Genomic DNA, 23352 nt, shown 5'->3' on the forward strand with positions numbered 1-23352 from the left:
CACCTCTGAAAGGTTTTGCACCAAAATGTCAGATGGACGTGAGAGAATTTGGGACTTCAGCCTCCATGTTCTTGAATATGTGGTTTGTGGATTTTAGGTAAGATATTCTATGGTTGCAAGAACATTCTATTGGAGAACAACCTAGACACTATAATGGAATACTTGCAGCCATATAGTAAGATATTTCCAAGTTTGCTCTGTGCTATAATTGGAGTTGAACTATGATATGTCTTAGAGTTTTCCACAATATACTGAGGTTTTGTAGTGTGTGTGTGTGTGTGTGTGTGTGTGTGTGTGTATTCAGATGCTCTAAGACAAGGATCAAACATTAAATTGGAGATTTGGAAAACTAGAACAAAATGTCACAGAGACTTATAGCTGAGTCACTTCCATTCTAATTTATAGTAAGCTGCCTTCAGTCCCATATTGGGAAAAAAGTGAAATATATATTGAATAATTAAATAAAATAGATGAAATATATTGAATAAATCTGTGAAGGGACAGTTGTTTAAGACAATGTGACTTAGAGGAGTTACTCCTTACAAAATGGATGGCATTATAATACTTAACAGGACATCTGTTTGTAGCACGCAAGAAAGAACCCATGAGTTGATTTTGCATCGAGTCAAGATGTGATTTCAAAAAACAAATTCATTGCTGAACTCGTCAGAGAGAGCCAGTACTTATGATGCATATCTATTGTGTGATTATATAGCAGGGATAAAGATAAATCAGATGTGAGCTTGCAACTTTTCTGCGAGTTTTATAAATGTAGCTTTAAAATATCTAAAAATACAACCGATGGGCATTTTGCTTGAGATAATTACATGCTGAGCCTTGATGATGCTCCAACAACCATGAATCTACTGCTATTATTTCCACTGAAATCACTTTGATGATTCACAGAGAGATTAATGTAAACAGCAATAAATTCATATGGAATGGGACTTGCAACCATGCTAAGAGACTTCCTTCTTTGGCAGCTTTCCTTGGCCGTAAACAGCTGCAGTCTGCTTCCTGCTTCAATCAGCCATAGGGGAATGAAAAGGCAAATCCCCACATGTCACAGAAACACGGTGGCCGTCCATAAGAGGGAAATGACTGGTGTTGGTTTGAGGTGAAATTCAACTATGAGTTAATGTTCATAGTGTTACAAGAAGCCTGTGGTGAGATGCTGTCAGCATAATTCACCTAAAGGAAAAAACAGATGGCTTAGAGAGAATTCAGTGTGAGGCTAGAGCAGAATTTCTATATAAAGATAATGAGAAAACACAACTGAAGCTAAGCTGGAAGGGAAAATAGTCAGGAATTTAACAAATTAAGCACATTAATAAAACCTAATTCTTCTTGTAGCAATACAGGAATTCCATAAACTATTTTCTTTAATTTTCTGTACCAACTCTTGGACACAATTTCATTAAAATAATTCCATCAAAACACATTTTAGGCGTCCTTGAAGGCTTCAAAACATGCCTGGGATGTCACCTAGGAAGCATTTGGGGAGCAGAAAATACTATATACATACATATGTGTGTGTAAAATATTGCAGAAACAGCTAGTATGGATGCAGCCTTCCAAGGTCTCCTGAAGCAGCAATGTGCCCCTTAATCTTCCCGTTAGCCACTCCTGCTCTAATCACATACGTGTCCTAAGATGTCAATTCCAACACAAGACCCTTTAAATCTGCTTCACCCCCTGCATCAGGCGTGGGCAGGGGTGGTTCAACCATTAGGCGAAGTATTCAGTTTCTGAAGGCTCCATCCTCAAGGGGGTGCCATTGAGGCACCTCTGCCCAGGCATGGCCATCTTGCCTCTGCGGCCGCGGCCTGGCCTGGCCTCCGCAGCGGCCGGGCCACCATGGCAGTTAAAAGTGGCACCGAGGTGCCTTCACTTTAAAGCAACGGCGCAGAGTCACTTCCTTTAAGTGCTTCCCAAGCTTTGGTGGTGACCCAGGTGTTTTGGACTCCAGTTCCCACCAACCTCGAGCATCAGCCAAAGCAGTGAGGTTGCTGGGAGTTGAAGTCTCCTGGGGGCGTGGCCCGAGGAGGAGGCCACTCAAGTTCAGGCATGGCAGCCGCAGCTTGCTTCCAGCACTGGCAAGGAATGGAGGGCGGCGGCGTGGAAAGCGGGGGTCTGTCATATCTCAGGTTAGCTTCACCTTGCTAAATACACTAGGCCGCACACAGATCGTAGTCTTTTGTAGTTTATTAGGAAATAGGGAGAAGATAGTTCATAAAAGGTAAAAGTTCAGTTCTAAAAGATAATTACAAAAACAAGGCTGTAGAATAAATCCATGGAAACATTAGGCATGAAACAAGGTCCTTAAAACAAAGCCAAAGTTCCAGAAACGAGGATACATCCAGGCTACAAGATAATACAGGGAAGCAGACTTGGTTCTTGATTCAAGCAAGGAAATTGCTTTGACGAAGATTTCCCTCTCAGCAGACTGTTTTAACAGCATAACATGAAGGCATTTCTTTGCCCTTTGACCTCCCTCTTATTTGCTATTCTGAGACTTCTGTGCAACCCCTGAAATTCCAAACAACTAGCCCGATCTAGAGAAGCAGCCTCATCGCTTTCGCTTTCAAGGCCACAGGGCTCGTTAGTGTTATCAGGCTAAGGCTGGGAGCTACTCTCCCTTTCTGCTTCGTGCACCTGAAAACCATCATCAGTAACAACATCATTTCTTCCCATGGGAAAGCCTCCCTGCTTCTCATCTCCCACAGCAGGGACACTCTGCACCTGAATCCCATAATTCCCATCAGCGTCATCTTGAAACTCATCCTGAACCTGAATCCCATCATCTTGAAACTGCAACCCAGAATCCTCATCAGAGTCACACAAAGGCTGCGTCACAACAGGGCCAGGGCGACAGGGGTGCTTATGGAGCGGCCAAGGCGGGCAGCCCCTTTGACCTGTGGTGCTTCCTGCAGCAGCCCCGAGGCCTCGCCTGACTCCTCAGCGCCGCAAGCTGGGACTCAGGGTGGTTGGAGGGTTTGGAAGGGGGTTGAAGGAGTCCAAAACACCCAGAGGGCCGAAGTTTGCCTCATGCCTGATCTAAGGCAAACAATTGACATAATAAAGCATACTGGGTTCAAGTTAACTAGCAAAGAAAGTGGGGTGATGGTCATAGGGGAGTCAAGGCTCTTCTGGACTCTTGGACCGGTTCTTAAACACACTTCCTGTATTCCAAGTAGACTGAAACATACTTGTGGATTATCTGCCTTGATATTCTGGGTTATATGGCTGTGTGGAAGGACTCTCAGGGCTCTTCCACAAACCTATATAACCCAGAATATCAAAGCAGATAAACTACAATATCTGCTTTGAACAGGGTTATTTGAGTCCACACTGCCCTATATCCCAGTTCAATATTTGGTGCTAAATTCGCAAATATAGTAATTCCTACATAACATCACCATGTATTAAATTGCTTTTTCTGTTGATTTGTTGTAAAACATGATGTTTTGAAGCTTAATTTGTAAAATCATAATGTAATTTGATGTTTAATAGGCTTTTCCTTAATCCCTCCTTATTATCCAACATTTTCGCTTATCCAACACTTTTATTTTTCAGTGATTGGTTTGGGGGGGGGGGAATTCTGTTCGCTTACACTTGAAAATTACCTAGGGCCAGCCCTGGACATGGGCAAACTTCAGTCCTCCAGGTGTTTTGGACTTTGGACTTTTGGGAGTTGAAGTCCAAAACACCTGGAGGCTGAAGTTTGCCCATGCCTGCCCTGCATGTTCTAGCAGTAGGTTCAGAACATTTTGCTTTGCATGGCATGTATAATAATAATAATAACAACAACAACAACAACAGCAACAACAGCAACCATATCAACTCTTAGCAAGAAGTAAGAATTTTTCACAATTCTGTTTTGGACGTTCTGCTGCTCCAACATACAAGCTATAGCCATGCTCTGCACTTTCAACCCTTAGTTTGCTCTTTCAACCATTGCTGCTGCTGCTTTGGGCTGGGGGGGGGGACACAGGTTTTTTTTCCTTCTTAGTTGACTCAGCATCATATACTGTTTAGTCTTGCACCTGCAAACAAAAAATCTTGGGTTCTATTTTTCAACCAACTCAATTTTCTGAATTGGTTCAGTCCTTAACCCATCAGACAAGCAAGGGCTTCTCTAGGCTGAAATCCTATGTATATTTTCTTAGGTTTCCTTCCTTAGCCTAACATTTGAAATGCTTTGAAGTATACTCTTTTCTTTTTCACTTCAAAAGAGGACAATCCTGAACTAGAAGTGGTTTCTGGCCCTGCCGCAATATCAGAGATATTTTTGTCTTGTATAAGTTTTTATAAACATCAGGTTTTTGCTCTATATTTTCCTCTGTGAGCCTTCACTGCTGACATGTTGAGGAGCTGTCAAATATTTTAACGCTGGAGAATTTTTCAAAACACAAGAAACTGCAAAATATGCTTAAAACACATTTTTCTTTCATGCAATACTATGGAAGTCAAGAAAATGCAAGAGGCACTTGGGAGCAAAGGCAACTCTAAGAGGAAGAAGGATTTTTCTTCGTGTACTCTGTGAATGCACACTAATGGAGAGGCTGCGCCTGCGCAGGTCCCAACGGAAACTCTTCCCAAGCTGAAGTTTAAATTTTGGCGGTAGCCACGCCCCTCCGTCCCCGGAGGGCATATAAGGCAGCCCTCGGCGTGTCCTCCTCAGTTCCTTTTTTTCCGCCGCAAGGTTCACTTCGGATTCTCATGTCTACGACTCGCTTCAAGCGCTGCACTCAGTGTGCCGCTAAAATTCCTGACTCCGACGGCCACGCCAAGTGCCTCTACTGCCTTGGAGAAGCACATGTCGTCGGTACCTGCCGTTTCTGCCTGGCCCTAACGGCCCAGGCTCGCAAAAATAGAGCCGCGAGGCTTAGAGCGGCGCTCTACGAAAAATCGCTCGCTCCTGAACCCGCTCCGTCGACTTCGGGCACGAAGTCGCCGCTTAACCCGGTACCGATGTCGTCTTCAGCGGCTAAAGCCCCTTCGGTCTCGTCTAAGGCGTCCAGAGCCTCCAGGTCGTCCAAGGCCGCTAAACCACCGTGCACTCTCACCACGGCCACGGTGTCGACACGTTCTGGTCGGGTCGGTCCTTCCTCGACGTCGAGCTCGGTAGCTTCCGTTTCCTCGGCTCGATCCCAGCTCGGGGCTCCTCCATCGACCTCCGCGATGAAGATCGCCTTTAAAAGGGCTCATGAGGAAGCTCGTCGGACCCAATCCGACTCAGCAATGATCCCTCCCACACCGGGTAAATCCCTGAGGGTTCCAGCAAAACAACCGCTCGCTAAGAAGAGGGCAACCCAGCGCTCTTCCTCTTCTGCCTCCTCCAAGATGGATGCCCCTTCTTCGGCAACTTCTTCTAGAAGGTCTTCTCCGATCGCTCCCGCTCAGCGACCTCGCCAGCCTTCTCCTCACCAACTCTCGGACGGCGAGTTGCAGGACTCACCCCACCACTCCACTCAGACAGTGGTCAGGGTCCCATCTCCTCGACCTGCTGCTTCTCATCGTTCATCTCGTCAGCAGCTTTTTCCCCCGACCTCGACACCGGAACGGGGTAGACAAACCACTCGCCTGGCTCGAGCGGTCCAGGCTTCGGCCTCCAAACAAACTCGGCCGCAGATAGCTCCTGCTCTTGAGGCGGTGCCGCCACCAGAGACTGTGTTGTCATCTCCTCCCCAGTCCCCTCAAGGGGCTGGGGACGATGAGATAGAAATTGATCGCCCGGATTCTGCTCTCTCGGCCTCGGTGGTATCCTTAGGCCTCGATCTCTCTCCTCCCCATGATGCCTATGAGGTGGATCCTCCTTCGCCTACCGACAACATTCGGGCTTTCTCCGAGCAAATGATTAGAATGGCTGATGCCCTGGGTTTAGAAATTAAACAGACTTCCAAAGCAGTAACTGACCCGGTTTTCAAACGGGTCCAAGCCCAGGCCCCTCCAGCCACGCTGTTGCCGTTCTTACCCTATCTCCTCGATGTTATCCAATCTTCGTGGAAAACCCCCTCCTCGATCCCTCCTACCTCGAAGAGAATCGAGTCCTGGTATCGTACGGATGACGACACCTTAGAATGGCTTAAACACCACCCCGACCCGAATTCCATGGTCGTGAAGGCCTCTCAGTCCTCCGGTCGTGAATCCACTACCCCTGCAGACAGAGAGGGTAAAAGGTTCGACGCGGTCGGCAGAAAGCTCTACTCCGGAGCCCTTCTACTTTGTAGAATGGCGAACTATGGGGCCTGTATGGGGGCATACCAGCAGATCCTCGGGGAAAAAGCTCAGCCCTTCTTCGCGAAGTTGTCCGACGAAGACCGGTCGGTCATGTCCACCCTCCAACAAGAGGCCGATTCCTTAGCGCATCATCAAATCCAGATGGCTAAGCATACTGGCGACACGGCCGGCAAGATGATCGCCCACGCCATTGCCATTCGCCGCCACGCCTGGCTGAGATCTTCCGGCTTATCTTCTTCTTCGAGGCAGGTCATCGAGGACCTCCCCTTCGACGCCATGGGCCTCTTTAATGCTGGCACCGATGACAAGCTTAAAACCAACCATGACTTTAAAGTTCTGGCCACTAAATGCGGCGATCAACCCCAGGCTCACCGCACCAAGTGGTTTCCTCAACGCTTTCGACGCTTCCCGCCTCCTTCTTACCGCCAGCAATCTTTCAGACGTCCCTCGGTATCGAACAACCAAAATCGCCAACAGCCCCGTCGGGCCGCACAACCTCAAAGACAACGCGGCCGGGTCACCCCCACCGCTGGTCAACCTATCCGGCGTTCCTGACGCCATCTCTCCTTCCAAAGACTCTTTCTCCGGTACCGATGTCGTTCTCACTCCTCCGCACCCCTCTCCTCCACCAAATCAACCTCATGGTCTCTTTATAGACCGCCTGGCTCCCTTCTTTCACCGATGGAAATCTATTACTTCAGATGCCTGGGTTCTAAAAATTGTCCAAGAAGGCTATGCCTTAGAATTCGAGGAACTCCCTCCCACCGGTCAGGTCCTTCTCTCCAACCCCTCTCAAGAAATTCTCGCAGAGGTCGACACCCTCCTCGCCAAAGGGGCTATTCGGCCTTCTCCATCGGCACAGGACCCTCAAAGCTTCTTCTCCAGGTACTTTACGGTCCCGAAGAGGGGTGGGGGCCTCCGCCCAATTCTGGACTTACGCATGCTCAATGTCTTCATATGCCCAACCAAGTTCAGGATGGTCTCCATCGCCTCCATCCTCCCGATGCTTCACCGCGGAGACTACTTCGTGTCTATAGACCTCCGAGACGCCTATTTCCACGTGGCGATTCGGGAAAACCACAGGCGCTTCCTCTCTTTCAAGGTCCTCGACCAAACCTACCAGTTCACCGTTTTACCCTTTGGCCTCGTTACCGCCCCAAGGGTCTTTACCAAAGTCGTCGCTGTCGTGGCTGCCCACCTCCGGCTCCAGGGGATCACAGTTTTTCCCTATCTAGACGACTGGCTTCTGGTCGAATCCGACCCTGTCCTACTCCGTCGTCACGTCGACTACACCCTCTCTCTTCTAGATTCTCTCGGTCTCCAGCTAAACCACGACAAATCTCACCTCAACCCGTCGAACAAAATCCGCTTCATCGGCGCCCTGTTCGACTCAATCGCTCAGACTGTCTCGCTCCCGCTCGACAGGTTTCTAGCTCTCCGTCAACAAATCATCTTCTGCGAAACCCACCGAAGGGTTCGGGCTCGATCCATCCAAATACTGCTGGGCCACATGGCCTCCACAGTCCTCACGACCCCGTTCGCCAGGCTCCGTCTCCGGTCCCTGCAGAGGTGGTTCATAGATGTTTTCAAGCCATTTCGCCACCCCAACTCGAGGTTTCTCTCGGTCCCGCCTCATGTTCGTCGGTCGCTCCTCTGGTGGAAGTCCCTCTCCAACGTCTGCAGGGGTCTTCCGTTCCACTCGGTTCCTCCCTCGATCACCATAACCACAGACTCATCCAATTTCGGCTGGGGAGCCCACATGAAGGGCCTCACTGTTCGAGGCCTCTGGTCTCCCTCCGAGAAGGCCAATCACATAAACTTTCTCGAACTCCTTGCTATCTTCAAGGCTCTGAAAGCCTTCTCCCGCCTGATCTCCCAAAGATCTGTCCTCGTACAGTCAGACAACACAGTAGCAGTATTCTACATCAACAAACAGGGCGGCACGGGCTCAAGGAAGCTGATGCTTCTCTCCTCCCAGCTGTGGCATTGGTGCATAGCCCGCAACATCCAAATCTCGGCGATTCACCTTCCCGGGATCCAAAACAACTTGGCAGACGCCCTCAGCAGAATGACGACTTCCTCCCACGAGTGGATGCTCGACCCCGAGACTCTTCTTTCTCTCTTTCTCAAATGGGGTTTCCCCACCCTAGACCTCTTCGCTTCTCCCCAGAACGCTCAGCTGCCTCGGTACGGGGCGAGACTTCTCCCGTCCTCCTCTCCAGGCTGCCTGGGAGACGCCTTCCTTCTAGACTGGTCGGCGGAACCGATCTATCTCTTTCTGCCCTTTCCTCTGATACCGAAGGTCCTCCAGAAGCTCCGGTCGGTACCGATGTCGGCAATCCTGATAGCGCCAGCCTGGCCTCGTCAACCGTGGTTCCCGGCTCTTCTTCGTCTTTCCAACGCGACCTTCTTCACTCTGCCTCTTCTACCACACCTCTTATCCAGGGAGAACGGCCAGATTCTGCATCCGGATCTCCCCTCTCTACATCTCACTGCTTGGAGGATTCTCGCCTGACCTCCCTCCCGCAGAACTTACAAGAGGTCCTCCGCGCAGCTCACAAGCCGGCTACAACCAGGGCCTACACTTATAAAGTCTCTCGCTTTCGTTCCTTTCTTCGCTCCCGAGGAATCACTGCTTTCCCAACCTCGGTACCGATTGTGCTGGACTTCCTTATGTCTCTAGCAGAGCAAAAACTTTCTCTTGCCTCTATGAAATCTTACCTGGCTGCTCTATCCTGGTGCTTTCAACAACATGGTAGACCATCATTGTTCTCCGACCACCTCGTCAAGACCTTCTTGAAAGGATACAACAACATCTGCCCACCGGCCCAACCTCCTACCCCAGGATGGAACCTCGAGCTTGTCCTTTCCCAGCTCACTGCTTCTCCTTTCGAACCCTTGGCCTCGACCGACCTACGTCTCCTTTCCTGGAAAGTTGCCTTCTTGGTGGCCATAACCTCAGCGCGCAGACCCTCGGAGCTGGCGGCCCTTCGGGTTGATGAACCCTACCTCCGTTTTCATCACGACCGCGCCGTTCTCCGTCCGGACATCACCTTCCTCCCCAAGGTGGTCTCGGCTTTTCACCTTAACCAGGACATTGTCCTTCCCGCCTTCTTCCCGGACCCCTCGTCTTCCCTTGAGCGGAGACTGCACCTCCTTGATGTGCGTAGAGCACTTCTTTTCTACCGGGACCGTACTAAGGACATTCGAAAGTCCCCAAAACTTTTTGTGGCCCATGCCCCAGATAAACTGGGCAATCCTATTTCTTCTCAAAGACTCTCACACTGGATTGCTCAGGCCATTGAACTGGCCTATGAACTAGCCAAACGACCTCCCCCCCCGTCGGTTCGCCCGCGTTCGACAAGAGGTCTCTCCACGTCGACTGCCTTTCTAAGGGGCATTCCACTGGACTCTATTTGCAGAGCAGCAATCTGGTCCAACCCCCTTACATTTGTGTCTCACTATAGGGTAGACCAAAGGACTTTAAAGGACTCAGCCTTTGCTAGAGCAGTTTTATCCTCATGCTTGTCCTAAACCTTCTGCTCTTATGACTTCTCTATGGCTACCCCTTCTTCTCAGGTGCCTCTCTTCATTGTTTTTTCTCCTGTTCAGTACATGTTTGCACTGTTCTCTGACAATTTGTGCCTTATTGTTACTACCTTCTCCCTTGGAGAATGATGTTCCTGCCTACACATGTGCTCTTACAAGGGTTATATCATGCCTTACCGGTCTGTTCTCGGTACTTGGTGTGTATTGATGCAATACCTTATTGGGTCCTCGGACCATGGTTTTTTCATGTTTTTTCATATTTTTCATGTCTAATAAACATATGTTTGGACAGTTTCTCGTTGTCAGGGTTTGCTTAGCCCGCCTCCGAGACTTAAGCTTGCTAGTCTCCATTAGTGTGCATTCACAGAGTACACGAAGAAAAAGGACAGGTTGCTTACCTGTAACCATGTTTCTTCGAGTGTACTCTGTGAATTCACACAAGCCCGCCCTTCCTTCCCCTCTGGCAAACCCTCTTCCTTTCTCGTTGCCTTAGCGGCGTAGGAACTGAGGAGGACACGCCGAGGGCTGCCTTATATGCCCTCCGGGGACGGAGGGGCGTGGCTACCGCCAAAATTTAAACTTCAGCTTGGGAAGAGTTTCCGTTGGGACCTGCGCAGGCGCAGCCTCTCCATTAGTGTGAATTCACAGAGTACACTCGAAGAAACATGGTTACAGGTAAGCAACCTGTCCATATTCTACTCCCTAGATTTTAAAATAAATCTTAAGACATCTATCATTTTGAAAAGCTGGAAATGAAATGATATGCTTTCTGGTTTATAACAGATCTAAACCATAATTAGGAAGGAAGAACAATTGTGAACATTGCTATAAGTTTATGCCAATGGCTGCATATTTGCATACCTCTCCATGCCAACCTTGTGATATCTTTTAAAATTGTTATTCTTGTTTGGATTACTGTTTTTAGAATATTAAATTATTGTTGCTATTCAAAGCAATACAGCTCCAAACTGAAACAACACTATTATGCGTAAAATATTTCCGTAAATTGGGGGAGGCAAAAGCAGTTGGCCTAGGAACTAGTTGTGGTCCCTTGGATCTTTTCCATGGACTGCAAAAATGCCCCCAAAATGGGAGCAAAAATTATAAATCTTTGGAGAGCAGTTTCTGGCATTGAAAAACAAGTATTTTAAGATCTTAAATAATGCAAGTAGTCCCTGCACCTTATTTAAAAGGTGAACTCCTGGTTCTTGAGACTTCCACAAGAGGCAGTTCTACTTTGGATATGAGGAAGGAGGAGAGAAAAACAGTGCTGGTGTTCCATATCATCTTGGACGATATGCTAAGAACATTGTACCCTCCAACTGTCCTGATATAATCCTGTGTCATTCAACTGTTGCTTTTTAAATGCTTCCTCTAACTACTCTCCTTTGGCCTCCGTTTATTTCAGTTGCTTCAAACAGATTTCAAAGTAGAACAATAACTTTCAGTACATTCAACAGGGGAAAATGGAAAGGACAGAGTGGAATCTGTAGGATCTGGTAAAAGCCAACTGTTGCCGCCTTTTCTAGCTTGTGTGTTCTTCCTTTACCATCTTGATCAGACTTGGATGATATTCAGCCACTCGTGTCCTGGTTTTCATCTGTGAAAGATTGGTTTGTATTGGAACCCAATCTTAGATTGCCTACAGAAGTGTCTCTTCAAGAGGTGTGCACATGGTAGGTCTAGAATGCAATCCTACCTACGTTTATCTGAGTGTCTAGACTTCTACCTGGTGCCTATATCAGGTGCCTTCCTTTACATACTTTGTAGTAGCAATTAGAAAAAATCCAGCTAATCATTGAATTAAGGTAAATAGTATAGAGCTGTTAGGACCAGCTGAGATTAGTTTGTTGTAGCGAGAGCAATAAACAGCTTTGTGTCATATTTTCATATATATTATATGAAGCGGGTTATAGTCCATAAAAATCAATTCCTTCATAAATTTTTCAGGCTCAAAAGTGACATAAGTGTTCTTTGAAAATTGAACATGGGTAAAGATCATTAAAATATATGTATAGGAAAATAATGTAAATATCTTTCCAGAAGGTTATGGACTTGTTTCCCTTAAGTCTCCTCACAGGATTTGTAATTTGATAAACCTGGTTTACAGTGATGAAGTGAGAATGCAATCTGTGCATGTAAAAGTCACACCTAATATTTTCATGTTACAGTCTCAGGTAGAAAAGTTTTCAGTATTTGTGATCACTCAAAGCTGGAGTTCGAAAGGTAAACTATCACTTTGTTATTGTGTGATTTCAGGTTGTTTCTCACTTCTGCCAACCCTATTCTTGCTTCCAACTTCTGGAAAACCTATCATGGGGTTTCTTTGGTATGATTTGTTCAGAAGGGGTGTGCCTTTGCTGTCTGAGGCTGAGAGAGTGTGGTATGCCCAAAGTCACCCAGTGGGTTTCCATGGCTGAGCAGGTATTCAAACCCTGGTCTCTAGAGATATAGTTCAATGCTCAAACCATTACACCATGCTGATTCTCAAACTATTACTACAAGCCATAAAAATGAGAAGTTAAATGCACATGAATGGGATTTAAGACCACCAATTTAGATGCAACCAAGTGTAGCACACAACCAGTGTCAGAAAAGTGGGTGAAAATCCCACAAAGATACTGTCTTTCTTACGTATATACAAAACCCTCTTCCCTATTTGTTGGCCTATTCCTCATATATTTTCTTTCAGGTTACGAACCACAGATGATCTGTTATGTGTACCCAATAATGTCCTGCCTCAATGTGATCCAAAACATATATCAGAGCCCAATATTAAAAAATATGCAAGCTCTTGATGTTTCTGTGCCAATATACAGGATGGAGGAAGGGATGATGATGATGATGATGGGGGAATTTCCAGAGCCCACGTCCCTGGGGACCAGGAGGAGGAAGAGGAGTTGATGGTGATGACGAAAACAACATCAACATCAACAATTGGGTCTCATTTCCTGAGACAAAAGTGGGGTGCAAATTATTATTATAACAACAGTGACTGCTAACATTACAAAATAAAGTTTGGTATCTCAAACGAGACCAGCCAAATGTCCATTTAAAAATATCAGTGTATTTTAGGAAGATTTAGGGCAGGGCCCCCATAATGTATCTTGCTCCAAGACCCGTATCTTGCTCCAGCCCTGGGGCCGGGCTGTGGCGCAGCTGTTGAGCAGCTGCCTTAAATCACTCTGACCATGAGGTCATGAGTTCGAGGCCAGCCCGTGGCGGGGTGAGCACCCGTCAATTAAAAATAAAAAATAGCCCCTGCTCGTTGCTGACCTAGCAACCCGAAAGATAGTTGCATCTATCAAGTAGGAGATAAGGTACCACTTATAAAGTGGGGAGGCAAGATTAACTAATTTACGACCTGGAATGAGGAAGTGCCGTCAGTGTGGATGATGAAGCAGCTGCTCCCCCCTGTGGCCAGAATCGAACATCCCCTCAGAAGAAGGTTAACTTGCCTCTGCGTGTGTCTCTCAGTCTCTGTTTGATGTGTTTATGGGCATTGAATGTTTGCCCTATGTGTGTTATAATGTGATCCGCCCTGAGTCCCCTTCGGGGTGAGAAGGGCGGAATATAAATACTGTAAATAAATAAATAAATAAATAATAGCCACCACCACTCACATTCTCAATTTCTCTCTCTCATGCTACAGCACAAATCCCATTCTCGAAGGTACTGCCATTTGGACAAACCTCACTGCCATTTCTATAGGATTTGAATATTCTAAGAGAAAGGTTTACATGTGTAACATCAAAAAAGAAAACAAAGAGGTCAAAAGTGCCCCCCCCCCCTGCCAAATCCCAGGACTAATCCCATCTTTCTTCCCTCTTGCCTTTTCCCAGGGAAGCTGAAATTCTTCTTCCCATTGGCCTTAACCTTTGACTGGCCAGAGAATGCTGGCTGCTGATGAACAGGGGAGCTTCTAATGCTTTCCATGCTTCTTGGGCTATCATCCATTTTAGATTAAACACACCTGTCCAGTTTCTAACAGGATGTGGCTGAGCATGACCATCTCCCGCAGCACTGTGATTGCAAAAGGCTTCACCTTAAGACCCGTAGTCAAGGGAACATGGGGTGACTGCGGAAAGGCCTGGGGCAAAGAGAAGGAGCGTGCATGCCTCCAAGCCAAACCCAAAGGGAGGGCACTGGGCAAGGGGGGCTTCCAGTTCAGATTGTGCTTCCTTCTTTTAAGATTGTTTCCTTGTTTTCTTTTCTTCACTCACCCTTTTTTAAATGGGGAAAAACCACATCATATTTTTGTAATTAGAGCTCGGAAAGTCCCCTGTGTTTATGTTCCAGGGAGTTAATTATTTACAGTGGGGTTTGGTTAGGGAAAGACAGATTTTGATGTTTAAATCCAACTGCTTGGGGCAGGGCTGAAATTCAGCTAGTTGCAACAAGTTCTCCTCTGCATTTCTGGGTTCACAGGATCTTGCAGGGCCTAGATTCGTTTTTTTAAAAAATAATTTTTATTAGGGTTTTTTTTTACATAGATAAAAAAGAGAACAGGTGTAGGGGGATGTGGGAAATCAGGGTTAGGGGAAGAATAAACAGGGAAAAGGGAGGGAAAGAGATAGGGAAAAAAGAGGGTTGATGGGGAGGGAATGGGGCTTTACTAGGAGTCCCCCTATGTGACTTCCGATCTTCTTCGTGTTTGTATTTCTTCTATTTAGTTTTTTCTCACCTTATTCCTTCATGCTTCTCCTCTTCTTTACACCATTTCAGGTGGTACTTCTTTGTCAAAAATATGTTTAAAACCAGTTCTTTCTACATTATTATTTTTATATTCTTTTTGAATAAAATAATCTCTCACTGAGTCCCATTCAGTTCCTCTTCTTGTTGGGGTCTGACCTGATAACAATATCGTTAATTTGTCCATGTTTCTTATTTCTAGTATCTTGACTTCCTATTGTTGTATTGTTGGAATTTCTTTCAATCTCCAATTTCTTGCAAAAACTATTCTTGCTGCAGTAATTAGGTAATTTAAGAGGGATTCTTGGTTTTGTTCTAATTTATTATTTGTTATTCCTAACAAATAGGTCTCTGGTAGCATTTCAAACTTTAGCTTCAGGATTTTTTGAATTTTTTTTATGTATTCCTTTCCAGTAATCTTTGGTTTTTTTATACTGCCACCACAAATGGAAAAATGTGCCTTCTTGAAGGCCACATTTCCAGCATTTGGTTTGTACTCCCTTATAGTACTTTCCTAATTTTTCTGGAATAATATACCAACGATGTATCATTTTAATCCAATTTTCTTTGAGATCGTATGCATACATTTGTTTTAATTTCCTGTTCCAAATGTCTTCCCATTCATCTATTCTTATAGGTCTTCCAATGTTTGCGGCCTATTTAATCATACATTCTTTAATCAATTCAATTTCGTTATTCCATTCCAACAATTTTTTTGTAGATTTTTGTTATTCCTTTCTTTTCCGATACCATTATTCCATGAAGCCAGATTCTTTATTTTTCCTAAAATGTTCTTTTAATTGTCTGCATTGTAGCCAGGATGTGTTTTCATAAAGTTCTTTGATCTCTTCATGAGTTTTTAACTCATATTGCCCTTCTCTTTTCTTCAAAATTTCTTTAGATTCCTTTTGAAAAGGCTAGGAAAAATCCCCCTCCCCCCAAGTAACTCTAGGTTGGTGGTTCTCAACCTGTGGGTCCCCAAGTGTTTTGGCCTTCAAACCCCAGAAATCCTAACAACTGGTAAACTGGCTGGGATTTCTGGGAATTGTAGGCCAAAACATCTGGGGACCCACAGGTTGAGAACCACTGCTGTAGGTTTTCTCCTTCATATTACAAGTGATTCCATCTGATCCTTGTATAGATAAGAGGTGAGGAATCTGTGGTCCTCCAGATCAATCAGACCACAATTTCCATGATTCCTGGCCATTAGTGTTCCAGCAGGAGTTGATAGGAGTCAGAGTCCAAAAAGCCAGAAACCCTAAATAGTTCAATTTAAGCATGGACATCAGTGAAATATTTCACACTAATGGTTATTGGAGTTCAGTGTGTTTCAAATCATGGACAGTTGAATTTCTGGATGCAGAGCTGATGGTACAAAATTATGGCATTATATTTCCTCTTTAACTGCCATGGCAAAATCCCATGTCATCTTGGAATTTGTAGTCTGGGTAAAAGTTTTAAATGTGTCCCCAGAATTCCATGGGAATTTGCCATGGCAATTGAAATGCAATAATTTGCAGAAGTGCAACTATATAGTGTGGAGGCTGTTGGGTTGGCAAGAGTAGAATGTCTCTAAACAATTTGTGTTTGGCAGGAGAGAAGCTGAACGCCAGTTTGAAATGCAGATATATGAAAACACCCTTATGATGAAGACACATGGAAATTTTTTAGAACGAGATTACTCTTGACATCTGTACCCTCTAATAAATTCAAATGCACCTTTTAAGCTAGCAAGGTACTGATCTCTCACCTTTAATTATATCAAGAAACTCTTTTTCCTATACCCCAGAAAACAGGTTTAACATCTAAAAAAGATGGTAAACTAATGCATAGCAAAATCACACAAGGCTTTTAAACTAGTTGGACAGCCCCATGACCAGTTGAGGAACTAATGTTTCTGTTTTCTAGTAGGTATACCTAACACTTCATTTGCAAAACCAATCCCTCTTTCCAGTTTGAGAATTCATGAAAGCACAATGTCCAATATTTGTGTATTATTTCGGCTGCCCTTTCTTCACCCTTAGCTAACTAGCCCATGCTCTAACTTGCAGCAAAATTGTGCTGTCAGTGCTGTCCAAAGGCCATGTTGGGACTTGAGTAGAGCTTAACTGGCTGCTCTCCTACTAGGCTAGGGCCATATTCAGTTATTAGGTCCTACCTCCATTCAAGTGCACACACAAACACACAGCTGCTCAACAATATGAAACAGGTTGCTTTACGTTGCTATAAGGTGGAGCCAGCCTTGTCAACGACACTTACAAGCAGCAAAGGTGTGTGAATGTAGAAAACCCTTCAGGCAGCCAGGTTCTGAATACAAAAAAATCCCATGCATCTCTAAAAGTGGTTGAGATTCCCACAAAGGCTCACACTGAAATAAAATGTTGCTCTTAAAGGTTGCCACAAGGCTCTTACATGTTGTGAAATGCACTGTGTTTGAATACAGAGAATAGGATAACAAAACTATATCCTGCAGTCTGTACCATACTGGGAGATATTTAGAGTGAAGAAATATATATTTAATTTGTGGTGGAAAGGAAAGTATGAGTTGCAATTTATTTTGTATTTATGTTTTACTGAAAGCCATCACTTGAACATTTAGAGGCGGTTCACCTGACTATGTGCCAATTGTTGCCATAACCTGCTTCCAAGTTTTCAGATATGTCAGGCTATCAGGTCTCCTGGTCTGATTCAACAATCTGTTTCTTATGTTTTTGTTTGTGCATTTTTGGTGTGGTTCTCCGTTCTCCACTAATCTTTTGCTTAATTGACAACAGTGAAACTGGAGCCATCTGGAGCTGCAGCGTTCCCACAAAATTTGCATCTGTGGCATCCAAACCAATCTGAGGGTTTTTTGTCATTTTCAATCAATCAACAGGATGCTACTTCCATTCATATGAATCTTCAGTTAGATTTTCAGAGGGCTCAGGTGGTCGCCAGCAGCTGGGTTTTGGCCAGTAATGGAGAAAACGGGAAAGTAACCGCTATGTTCCAAGAAAGAAATAATTGTTTTTAAGTGGTTCATTAGCTGTGCCCACTTTTTGATAGCATTAGCTTACACAGTGTAAGAGTTTTCAAATTCTTTTAATCAGATTATATACTTTATTTTATTATTTTTAATTGGAACCCCAGTCAGTCTTGGGCTCTCAATGCTACACACATTAAAATGTGTAGCAATAAAACCAAAAGAAACTTACGTATTATAAGTATTTATTTCTTACAGGTATATGCTGCTTTGCCATCAATATGTTCATAGCAGTATTCAAGTTTTTCCTGTTTAAAACCCTGTTTTAATCTCATAGCTATTGTGAAATAGGTGAGGCTGAGAAATATTGACAGGCCCCAAAGTCATCCAGAGGTCATCAGGGTTTCATGGGAATTTGAATCCAGGTCCCTCAACCAACTCCAGTCCCAGTCAATTCTAATAGCATCACCAATGCACTGCTAGAATAAGGTTACTAAAACTGTTATTTAGAAAAAAGAATATGAAGAGAGGTAATAGAGGTGTCAATAACGAGGTTATAGGATGTTAATGTATAAAGTGAATGAATGAATGATCTAAAGCAGTCTGTACAATCATAAATAATGGGTGGTCCAATTCAAGCCCGTAGCCAAGGGGGTGGTTTGAAACCCTAAACCAAAAATCTATCACCCTATCACTACCTTCCTTTCTACCAATTTACATTGGAATAGCAACAATAGCTGACATAGTGGAAGCAATAATAGTGGAAGCTGTCAAAATGTGGTAGCCGGAAGGCAAAGCCTAAGGTAAAATGCGGAGGGGGGTATTTGACCTGGATTGCAGTTGGAAACAGAAGTGTCTCCAACTGGTTCATCTAATCCAAGTGCTGCCAAAGAAACCATGGAACAGGAGCAAAGAGAAGACGCTGTGTCATTGTTAAACCTTGGACTTTGTATGAACAAGGCTATTTCTGATGACCAAGTGAAAGCTCAATTAGTGCAAAATCCACAGACTTCACTGCCAGGATATGTATTCCCTGTGGATAAGAAGGGGCATCTAAGTTTTCAACCCAAATGGTTCAGCAGATTTCCCTGGTTGGCCTACTTATTTCATGTACAAGGTGCGCTTTGTAAGTACTGTGTGCTGTTTGGAGAAGAAGTTGGGGGTAAAGGTGGTCATCAGAAGCTTGGTGCATGGGTTGCTAAACCATTTGTGAGTTGGAAACATTTAATACAAGTCTTCAATAGACACCAAAAAACAGAGTACCATCAGAACAACTTGTGCTTGGCTGAAATTTTCTTGCTAGTTCACAGTGGAAAACGTCTTGATGTAACCTGTCATCATGATAAAGGAAATAGGAAGAAAGCAGAAGAAAACAAAAATAAACTTCTGCCAATTGTGGAAACAATTTTTCTTTGTGGCTGACAAGAACGGACAAAGATTCATAGAATCATAGAGTTGGAAGAGACCTCATGGGCCATCCACTCCAACCCCCTGCCAAGAGGCAGGAAATCGCATTCAGTATCTATTACCTGTGAAGGGCCTTTGCACAATGATGGTAATTTCAGGACCTTGTTGATCAGGAGACACTGACCTGAAATGTCATCTTGGGGGGAAAAAAATTCAACCCCTTCCAAAAAAATTTCTTGCTACGGGTCTGGTCCAATTATAGCCCCACAAGCTGAATGCAAACCATAAGGCTTTTTGGGCTCTCGGGGTTAAAAATGTTTTACAGTACTTCCAAATATTTCAAATTTCAAATGCATGTTACTTCTTGTGAAAGCTTTTCTGCAAGGTTACTAATAATCTCTGTTGACCATACAAGGAGAACAGTTTAGTGAGTTCTCTCATTTTTGTGTGGTTCTGTGTATGTGTGTGGACACATGCGTGGAGATCCTTATTTCTCAAGAATCTTCGGCTCTGTTGCATAAGGATAAAAACCGTTGATACAAAACATGTACTATGAATCTCAAAGTTATGCTTCTTGATGGATATGTGAAAGGTGTACATGCATCTCCAAGCATATACTAGATGCTGGAGAGCCATAGGCATTTAAAATAATGTCATTGGTGAATTGATTTTGCCTGGGGTCACTGTAAATCCAGAGGCAGCTTGAAGCCCTATACAAACAGTACCCTAAAAGCACCATATTCCATCTGATCTTGGAAGCAAAGAAGGGTTGGCTCTGGTTAGTACTTGAATGGAGGACCACCAAGGAATAGCATGTGTTGTAGGCTATATTTCACATGAAGGAACTGGCAAAATCACATCTGAGTATTCCTACCATAAGAAAAGCCTATTAAATTCTTGAGGTCACTATAGGTCAGCAGGCATCTTGAAGGTACAGAGACACTCAATCCTACATTATATGTGTTTTTTGGTATTTCTTATTTCATAGATCACAATTGTTGTTAAATACTGTTAGTCTTTTTCTTCTTTTTTAAACGAAAAAGCTGCCTAAACAGTGCTCTTTCGCAGGTGCACAAACTTGAGAGCACATGTCTGCCCTTCACACTTTCCATCTAACACTGAGGCAGCTGCAGCCAATGTGGTTACTGCATAAAATATGAAGCTGCTCCCAATTTTAATTAAAGCACATTCACGTATTTGAAACACTCCTTGAATGCATGTGTTAAAAACGGAAAGGAAGGCTTCACTGTCATTCACATTTTTTTCTCAAGTAGCTCTTGCTGGTTTCTGAAGACAGCACAATATGTCATATCACTTGTCATACATAGTATGTTTGCAGAGCCATTGTAGGAGGAAAAAGGAACTAGCGAGTCCAATGTACTGCTGAGCAGCCTCAAAGGTTTGAATATGCACAGTGAATATGCACTAATTCAAGGGAGGAAGGATAACTGCAATCCCTTAGGAAGTCCCTTAGGAAGCCTGGCACATCATCAGCGCCATATGGGGATAGTAGGATATGGCTATCAAAGGATCGGTGTTCTCTTTCTCTCTCTATCTAATCAATTTCTTAATTAATTTATCTGATCTTGGAAATGTCTACTTAGCATACATTTTCTATTAAAATTAAACCCATGGACACAGGTGAATTATGAGCATTGTACCTATCCTGCTCTATTACTAAACATAAATATCTTCTAGCATTAGCAGTAAGGTCCTGCATAAGACAGATACATCTTATTCTTCATGTGATCCAAGCACTGGTTTGAATGCTCTTTTGTGCTTGGAACCAGCTACAGATTGACTTTCAGCATATATAAATAGTAATAGGAGAACAATGGGCATCTTTCTTAAATGGATGTCCATCTCAAGGGCATGTATTTATGACTAATTCGCTTGTTTGATGTTTTACCATCCTTGTAGGAAGCTTCTCTCATTTTCTCCAGCATCACCTGGAGCTGACAGAGGGATCCCATCCGTGCTCTCCCCGGATTCGAACCAGCAACCTTCAGGTCAGCAACCCAGCCTTCAAGTCAGCAGTCCTGCCAGCACAAGGGTTTAACCAATTGTGCCATCGGGGGCTCCTATTTGTTTTGCTGCTGACAGTTGAATTTAAATTAGTAGTTTTGTCTCGGGCTGGATAGCCCTGGCTCACACCCTTTCATTTTCTATTTGTTGCTTATTCGTTCAGTCGCTTCCAACTCTTCATGACCTTATGGACTAGCCCACACCAGAGCTCCTGTCAGCTGTCGCCACCCGCAGCTCCTTCAAGGTTAAGCCAGTGCACCTCGCCCTTGGTCGGCCCCTCTTCGTTTTTCCTTCCATTTTCCCCAGCATCATTATATTCTCTAAGCTTTCCTGTCTTCTCATGATGTGGCCAAAGTACTTCATCTTTGCCTCTAATATCCTTCCCTCCAGTGAGCAGTCAGGAGTATGGATTGGTTGATCTTCTTGTGGTCCAAGGCACTCTCAGAATTTTCCTCCAACACCACAGTTCAAAAGCGTCTATCTTCCTTCGCTCAGCCTATAGTCATTTTCTATAGTCTTGGTAAAATGTTGCTGAAAGGGATAAGCCTCCGCCTATCCTGAAAATTTAAATAGGGCATTGACGTGCCTTTGCTATGACTGACGTGTGGTTCTTCTTCATGTGATACAAAACAACAAAGAAGATCTCTTTTGTTGGGTCATCTTTGTTTAATGTGAAAGTAGCTTGTCCACATTTGTTGATTCTGTGTCTAGTAGTCCTTGTGTCTAGTAGTCTAGTAGGCTTTATATATATTTTATATATTCAGTGAATGAACCACCACACCCAGAAACTTCCCCCCCTCCTCACTTTCTCAGGCTTTTGTGGTCTAGATCCATTTTTATTCCAATGTTTGATGCCAAGCTGCCACCTTGTGGTGTGTGTAATATGCATTGCTATATGGCTTTCAACATAAGACTTTCAGTAATGTTTGTTCTGTGTGTATAATGTGCCTTCAAATCACCCATGATTTTTGGTGATTCCATGAATTTCATACTGTTTTCTTAGGCAATGAATACCAGAGGTGGTTTTCCAGTTTCTTCCACTGAAATAGAGCTTATAGCACTTGGTATTCATTGGCAGTTTCCCATCTAAGTAGTAATTACAGATAACCGTGCTTAACTTCCAAAATCGCACGAGATCTGGTGCCTTTAGTATATTTCTGCTTTAGAATGGTCTACATATCCTAAAGATGCCAGACCCTGTCTGATCTTGAATGCTAAGTTACGTCATCCCTGGTTATTACTTGGATGGGGGACTACAAACAATGATTTCAGTCTGTATTTCAGAGGAAGGAACTGGCAAATCCATATCTGAGTATTCTTCCCCTAAGAAATCCTATGAAATGCATGGGGTCATGTAAGTTAATAGGAGACTTGAAGGCACACACCCAAACACACACACAGTATTTGCTCTGAGAGTCTTGTTGCCACAGTATAAAGAAGAAATATTTAAAAAGACATTTTCTGTGACAGTGATAACATTCCCTGGGTCTGTTCTTTCTGTATAGACGAGTTTTTTTCTAACATAGTATGAGATACCTTCTATCTTTCTCCATTTCAAATAGAAAAGCAAGATTTTAATCTTCCTTACAAAAAATTGGGAAATTATTTCTCCTTGTTGCTAATTAAAATAGTTCAAGCCGTTGTTGTATTTTCATGATAATTAAAAGATCTGAGACAAAGCACCTTAAATCCTGCTGTTGATGTAAGGAAGCGTACAGAGAAATGAAGACAGAAGCATTATTGATCGGAAAACAGAAAAAGTCTTAAGGCTTTGACCCTGACCCCCTCTGTAGCTTTCAAAGATCTAGAGACATCCTAACGGACCCAGATCCAATCATTATTTTGCTATTTGCCATCGTAAATGAAATCAATGCTTATCATTTTTTAAACAGAAGTTATAATCAGCAGCATCTCTTTCTCGCCTCATGAATCTATAATCTGAGGACAAAGACCTTGAACATTCCTAGACAAAGGAGATTCATGTTACAAAGCATTTGAACAGGAATATCCCTGAAATATTCCAGACACTTTTAATATCCACAACATATTTGGCACCCAGCGTTCTGGAAATGTCCGAGATGAAAGATACAGAGTATTATTCAAGGATCTGCAAGCTTGCTAATGTAATCATATTGCATTGATAATTGCCAGGTGCACTGGATCCTGAATCATTTCCAAGCCCAATTCAAATGGTTGATCTTGGCTTTTAAAGCCATTCTCAGTGAAGGAGCAAGGTATCTAAAACAGCCATCCCCAAATTACTGTTCTCCAGCTGTGTTAATGACAACAGCCATCATCCCAGTCACCCTAACAATTCTAGTTCAATATATCTGAGAATACTGGGTTGGGGACTGTTCATCTAAAGCAGTCATTCTCAACCTGTGGGTTTCCAGGTGTTTTAGCCTACAACTCTCAGAAATCCCAGCCAGTTTACCAGCTGTTAGGATTTTGGGGAGTTAGAGGCAAAAACATCT

The sequence above is a fragment of the Anolis carolinensis genome, chromosome 4, assembly GCF_035594765.1.
Source record: "Anolis carolinensis isolate JA03-04 chromosome 4, rAnoCar3.1.pri, whole genome shotgun sequence".
In the NCBI taxonomy this organism is placed as follows: domain Eukaryota; kingdom Metazoa; phylum Chordata; class Lepidosauria; order Squamata; family Dactyloidae; genus Anolis; species Anolis carolinensis.